This window comes from Staurois parvus, unplaced genomic scaffold, assembly GCF_062004578.1.
Source record: "Staurois parvus isolate SC_StPar_1 unplaced genomic scaffold, SC_StPar_1.0 ptg001352l, whole genome shotgun sequence".
Classification (NCBI taxonomy): Eukaryota; Metazoa; Chordata; class Amphibia; order Anura; family Ranidae; genus Staurois; species Staurois parvus.
The window spans coordinates 1,244,698-1,252,001 of NW_028319148.1; positions in this window are offsets into that span (position 1 = coordinate 1,244,698).

Below are 7,304 nucleotides of genomic sequence, written 5' to 3' on the forward strand. Positions count from 1 at the left end.
TTTCAGTAAATAATGTTATTTTAGAAATATAAGAAAAAATAGTAAATTCTGGCAAAATATACCAGTACTTTTATTGATTATATTGATGTGATTTTATCAAATCACAGGACTTTTTGCAGTTTTGTTTTTTTTATTTGTCTGGAATCCAACAAAACGGAATATATCCTTTTTTATAAGAACATATGTATCGTAGAAACAGTGCTGTGTATTTTAGCTTTTTATGTATACTTTGTTAACTGTGAAACTCATGTATTTGAAAAACAGGTCGGTTCCATTCCATAGGAAGTGCCTCCAGGAGAAGCCTGTCACCCAGCTCTAGTCCCATCCTACAGCCTTAATCCCACCATTATCACATCAATACACTGTGCAAGAGGGCATTGATGGGCAGGGACCAAACAAAAAGACTCTGGGCTATGGTAGAGGAGTGGGCAGAAACTATCACCCCTATTCATGCACTGTTATGGGCACAATGATGACCACTATGGCCCCCATTGTCCCTACATCCATATGCCTTCCAAGGTAGAGCAGCTCCCCATGGTGACCCCTAATGATGCAACTGTTAATTGCCATTGCCAACCTGTACCTCATCCCTTTTGGCAGGACCACTTAACACTGGCACAGTATCTGACTATTCCAGAGCAGTTTGCCGAATGATGAGGGTGGAGGAACTGATAGCATGCTAGCATGATACCTACAAATACTTTCAAAAATGACTTCTTGGATCATCTTCATAGGTACTGATTACTTTTGAACTCTGGTGTGACTTTACTAATGTCTAGGTTTACCTTTGATTTTTCTTGTAAAATAAATATGAGAGATCCATGCTGGAAAATGGAGTGCTGAGGAGGCTGTAGGTGGCCTGGAAGGGGTCCCCTAGGTCTAGGGGGGCTGGCCTCCAGGCTGGGCTCAGGCTAGTTCAAGAGGGTCATTTCAGCATCACGGTATGAACAGGATCAATGCCTGGGAGCAAGGAGGACAGAGTGAGTACATCAGCACACACAGGGAATCACATGTAGCAAGCTTTTAAAGGAAAGCGCTGTGCTTAAAGCGGAGTTCCACCTGGAAAAAGAAAATAAAAGTCAGCAGCTACAAAAACTGTAGCTACTGACTTCTAAAGTACAGCCACTTACCTGTCCCTCGGTTCAACTGTGTCCTCACCACCGCTGGTTTCACTGACCGTCTTCTTTCCCCCTGCACTGGCAACTTCAGTGTGGGCATCCGGCTGTGACAGCTTGCAGCTTCACAGCTGGGTGCCCCCTGTGCATGTGCGAGAAGCGCTGTGCTTTGTGAATGGCCCCGTAGTCTTCTTGGACCTGTCACGTGTCCCAGAAGACTACGGGGAGGGAGGGTAGGAGGACACTTTCCGGTTCCGATCGCCTAGGTGATCACAACAGAAGTGGGTACCTGTCAAATTCGGATACCCGCTCTCCCCCCCCGCTCCCCAAAGGTGCCAATCCTTAAGGGGGAGCGGGGGACAAAGGCTTAAAGCGGAACTTCCTCTTTTGGGTGGAGTTCCACTTTAACCCTTTATCCTTGTCCTTGATCTTCAGAGCAGCCAGGAGGGCTGGTAGTGTCTGCAGGCTGTGGAGCTGGGAGCAGTTCTACAGGGGAGAAGAAACATCTCTGCATGTAGCTGCAACAATCTAAACTAATTTTCAGAGAGGCTGCGAGACCCTATCCCAGGGCCGTGGATAAGGGGGTACCACCAGTCCTCCTGTATGGGGCCCAGGCCAGCAGGGGGGCCCAGGCAGCTGGGTGGGCAGGGCCCAGGCAGCCAGATGTGGGCAGGGAGGGTGATTGGCACAGCAGGGGGGGGCAATTACAGCCAGCTGATAGCCGGCTTCTTCTCCTCTCCACCTGGCCCTGTCAGGTTGACTGTATTGGGCCCCGTGATTTCTAACAGCAGCCCTGCCCTATCCCATAAGGGGCAGTTGCTACAGATCTGTAATGACTGACCGCATTCAAGGAGAAACAGTCCAGGATCTGTTTCTGTAAATGGGAAGGAAGTTTTCCCCATGCATTGATTCAGTCAAGTTGGGCGTCCTGTAATCCCTATTATCTTATCAAAGTTATTTCCCATAATAAAATAACAAAAAACAAGCTCATGGACTGTTCACTGACTGTGGAAACAAGTGTGGAAAATGTGTGTTGCCTGGCTGTGCGGAGCTTAAGGGACCTCAGAAACACAGCGGCCCTCAAAAAGGTAGCGCTACACTTGACTAGCCAGTTCCCCAGAAAAAGTACATGAACAACTTCATGATAATTGAGTATCCTACCATCAGCAGACAAAGTAAAAAGAAACATATGTTTTTTTGTTTTTTTTAAATGCCAACCTTTCTTATTAGCCATTACATCATGGAGCCTTCCTTGGGTTTTCCACCTGTATCTCTTTAATCTCCACAATACTGGTGTTTCACCTTGTCTGCCATCAATCAGAGTAAAACGTTTGGAGACTGTGACCACTTTTATGTCCTGACATCTTTTTCTAGGTTTGGATATACTGTAATAGGGAAAGGTTAAAACCCCCACCAGGTTCCCATCAGAAGATTTCCCCTTACCTCTTGCTCTGGAGACAACTCTAAAATTTTTCATTTCCCCTCATTTTGTTTTAGTACAAATCGAAGGGTGAATCTCCCAAATTGGAAAACCTGAGTGAACTAGAGTGTCTAACCCTCCACAACTCTACCCAAAACTATAAATAAAGTTTTGCATAAAGATAAACATTAGGTTTTTAAAAATGCTTGGTTCTGATACATGCTTGATATTGTGGGCAGCACAGTGGCTAAATAGTTAGCACTTCTGCCTGGCAGTACTAGGGTCACTGTTTCGAATCCCAACCATGGCACCACCTGCCTGGAGTTTGCATGTTCTCATGGGTTTCATCTAGGTACTCTGGTTTCCTCCCACATTCCAAAGACATGCTGGTATGTTAATTGGCTCCTGTCTAAATTGTCCCCAGTATGTGTATGTATAAATATGAGTTAGGGACCTTAGATTGTACACCCCTTGAGGGTCAGGGACTGATGTGAATGTGCAATATATATGTAAAGCAATGACAAATAAAAGCAGCACAAAAAAATTTTTTATAAAACACAATAGCAAAGTGATAAAGTCAGGTGACAAAACACATGTCAGGGTCAAGCCATACAATATATTCATATTCTCCTTTAGGAGGAGCCTGGACGTCGAGACGCTACACCGCCGGAGCCACGTGGAGGCCCGGCAGCCATCATTCTATCTTCTAGGGTTAGTTTAACCTTTACACCTGGATGATACATGTCTTTCACAGTTGATATTATTGTCCTTAATAAAGCAATTGATTCTATGAATACTACACTATGGGCGTCCTTCCCTGACTCCCTGAGAAGAATACCTTTTTGCAGTCTTTTACCAAGAATTCAGGCATTCACCAAGAGGAGGAAGACCCCCGGTAAGCAGGTGACCCCTTCCGTCCATCCAGCTGTAGGAGACATCTGGCTACCTGGATCTGTTTTTGGATAAGCTCTGCATCCTTGAGGGAAGATCAACCCATTCTGACCAGACCAATTTTCTCCTCGATTGAGGATCCATGGGCTTTGATACATACCGCTTACTTATATCTGTCTTCTGGTGAGTGCGCATTTCTGCTTTTCTTCAAGGATCACCACCATTGATTTATACTTGTCATCTGGCACGTTTTTATGAATCAGACTCACAGTGGACATTTTTCTGACTTTTTATTTAGCGCTGCACTTTTGTTGATATTACTCTGTTCAAGTATTTATTGGTTACTTAGAGTGCTTAGCTGCTTTCTTGGATTAGCGCTCACTCTTTTATTATATACTTGTGTCGCATTGTTGAAGTTCTCCAAATGCTTTTCAAAGTCAATGCTTCTACTTCACACTGGGAGCAAACTGTAGTACATATTTAAAATTTGCAGAAAACTTGCACCTCTTTGCATCTCTTTGCATCATTTGCATTTGCTTTACGTTGATTTTGAGTTTGGCAGTTATTGTCAACTTTCAAAATTTCCAAATGCCTCAATTCAAGTCAATGGAAGCATGCTATAAAGCATAATTTAAAAAAAGAGGTTACAAATAAATTACAAATGACCCACCGATTACTAAAGACTATCTTCTGCAGTAAGTGGAAGCCTCATACTGGTTCTTGCTCACATCAAGCGTGGTCTTTGTATTTCCAGCCAAGCATTAAAAGTTGCCACTCTTAGGGCTTAGTCATATATGCCCTATACTGCCACCCCTCTGGCATAGAGGCCTAGTGCAATACCAAAAACTTTTTATTAAAAATTAAAATGAGTGCATACTCACAATGGCCGTAGATAAAATCAGTGATATACATAGACCCAAGTGGCAAGGTGGCCCTCTATTTTGAGATGAATGTCACACAACTCTGACATCAATCAGACTTTCCGGCTGATGTGTTTCAAGGGACAAGCCCCCTTCTTCAGAGCAAAACTAGTCTGTGTACCTCATCTCTTTAAATATAACTCCTCCCATAAAGGGAAGGGGAAGATCAACGTACAAGAGACCAAGGGACCAGCCCCCAGCATTCAGATCAATCATAATCCATATATTTTTCAACATTGCATAACTCATGCATTCTTCAAGTTATAAATACATAAAAAAAGAATAATATAACCTAAAGAATAATGTTAATAATACTCCCTCATTGATGCCACAGATACATAGTTACATTGTTAGTCTGGCTGAAAAAAGACAAAAGATCATCCAGTTCAACCATTAAAGCAAAAAAAAAAAAAATTTATAATCCAATACCCACAGTTGATCCAGAGGAAGGCAAAAAAACCCCCAGCAAAGCATGATCCAATTTGCTCCTTCAGGAAAAAAAATTCCTTCCTGATCCCCCGAGAGGCAATCGGATATTCCCTGGATCAACTTTACCTATAAATGTTATATCCAGTTATATTCTGTGTATCTAAGAAAGAATCCAGGACTTTTTTAAAGCAATCCACTGAGCTGGCCAGAACCAACTCTTGAGGGAGTCTATTCCACATTTTCACAGCTCTCACTGTGAAGAAACCTTTCCGTGTTTGGAGATTAAATCTCTTCCTCCAGACGTAAAGAGCGCCCCCTTGTCCTCTGTGATGACCTCAGGGTGATTAGCTCTACACCGAGTTCACTATATGAACCACTGTACTATTTGATACATACTGTATTGCATGAAAATATATACAGTACAATAGACAGAGTGGACTGAGTCCCATCAGTCGCTCTCCAGTTCCTGTTCCAGTTCTTGGTTCAAGTTATTTCACAAGGGCAGGATATACTACACACTCCCTGTGTAGGTCTTTTTTTGTGCATGTGTAGCACACCCAGTGCTGCTGACATTCGGCCAATGAAATTTTTATACATAGACCATTGGACAGCCTTTCCTACTCTAAAAACTTTTTAAAGGAGTTGAGGCTATAAATACACTCTAAGGCATCTGTGAACATCCATAAATTAAGCAAGAGAAAGAGAGTGAAGGTCATATAAAAAGTTAAAGATGGATATATATAAATTACAGCAACAGCATTCCAGCCAGCTTGAGTCATGGAACCGATGTACTGTACATCTGTACACAAGGAGGTGAACCATTGCAATGTCAATCATTTTGAAAGGGAGCTTCATATACAGTTGTGTTCAAAATAATAGCAGTGTGTTGAAAAAAGTGAATAAAGCTCAAAATCCTTCTAATAGCTTTTATTTCCATCCACACAAATGCATTGGGAACACTACACATTCCATTCCAAATCAAAACATGAAGAAAATAGATCAAATTTGTGTTGTTCCTCTAAAAAATGGAAAAAAAGTGAATATTAGACTGTTAAAAAAAATAGCAGTGTTTGTATTCTTCTTTACAAACTCAAACATTCACTATATAAACTGAGAAATGTTTGAAGATTTTGCTTTCCTTTGAATGACTTCATGAATATTTGGTTGTAGTCGCACTGTTTCTGAGAACTGCTGTACATCTGTGTTGCATGGAGTCACCCAACTTCTGGCCCCTGTGATCAGGTATTCCAGCCCAGGATGATTGGACTACATTCCACAGTTCTTCTCTATTTCTTGGTTTTGCCTCAGAAATTTTTGATGTCACCCCACAAGTTTTCTCTTGGATTAAGATCCGGGGATTGGGCTGGCCACTCCATAACGTCAATCTTGTTGGTCTGGAACCAAGATGTTGCACGTTTACTGGTGTGTTTGGGGTCGTTGTCTTGTTGGAACACCCATTTCAAGGGCATTTCCTCTTCGGCATAAGGCAGCATGACCTCTTCAAGTATTCAAACTGATCTATGATCCCTGGTATGCGATAAATAGGCCCAAGACCGTAGTATGAGAAACATCCCCATATCATGATGCTTGCACCACCATGCTTCACTGTCTTTACAGTGTACTGTGGCTTGAGTTCAGTGTTTGGGGGTCGTCTGACAAACTGTCTCCGGCCACTAGACCCAAAAAGAACAATATTACTTTCATCAGTCCACAAAATGTTGCGCCATTTCTCTTTAGGCCAGTCAATGTGCTCTTTGGCAAATTGTAACCTCTTCAGCATGTCTTTTTTCCAACTGTGGGACTTTGCGGGGGCTTCTTGCAGATAGCTTGGCTTCACATAGGCATCTTCTAATTGTAACTCACAGGTAACGTCACACCTTCTTTCATCTTCCTGGAGCTGATTGTTGGCTGAGTCCGCGCCATTTTGGCTATTCTATCCATTCCAATGGTAGTTTTTCACTTTCTTCCACGTCTTTCAGGTTTTGGTTGCCATTTTAAAGCATTTGTGATCATTTTAGCTGAGCAGCCGATCATTTTCTGCACTTCTTTATATGTTTTCCCCTCTCCAATCAACTTTATAATCAAGGTACGCTATTCTTCTGAACAATGTCTGGAACGACCCATTTTCCTCAGAATATCAGAGAGAAATGCACTGTAACCAGCATGTACAACATTTGCTGCCTTCCTTCCTTAAATAAGGGCAATAATTGCCACCTGTTTTTCAAAGAATGAATGACCTCACTAATAGAACTCCACACTGCTATTATTTTGAACATGCCCCTTTCAATTAGTGATTCAATGACACAGAATCAGCAGCATGCATGTCATGACTGTTGGGTCTGTTGGATTTCTATTACTCTACTACACCTGCTAGTAAATTATTTGCCATGTAGAAATATAATTTCTACCAAAAAACAGTGATTGATCAGGTTAGTGATGTCTGACTGCTATTATTTTGAACACAACTGTATATACTACATAAATTTCACCAAAGGAACCTTTCAGCTTAGCCATTAGGGGTATACAGCG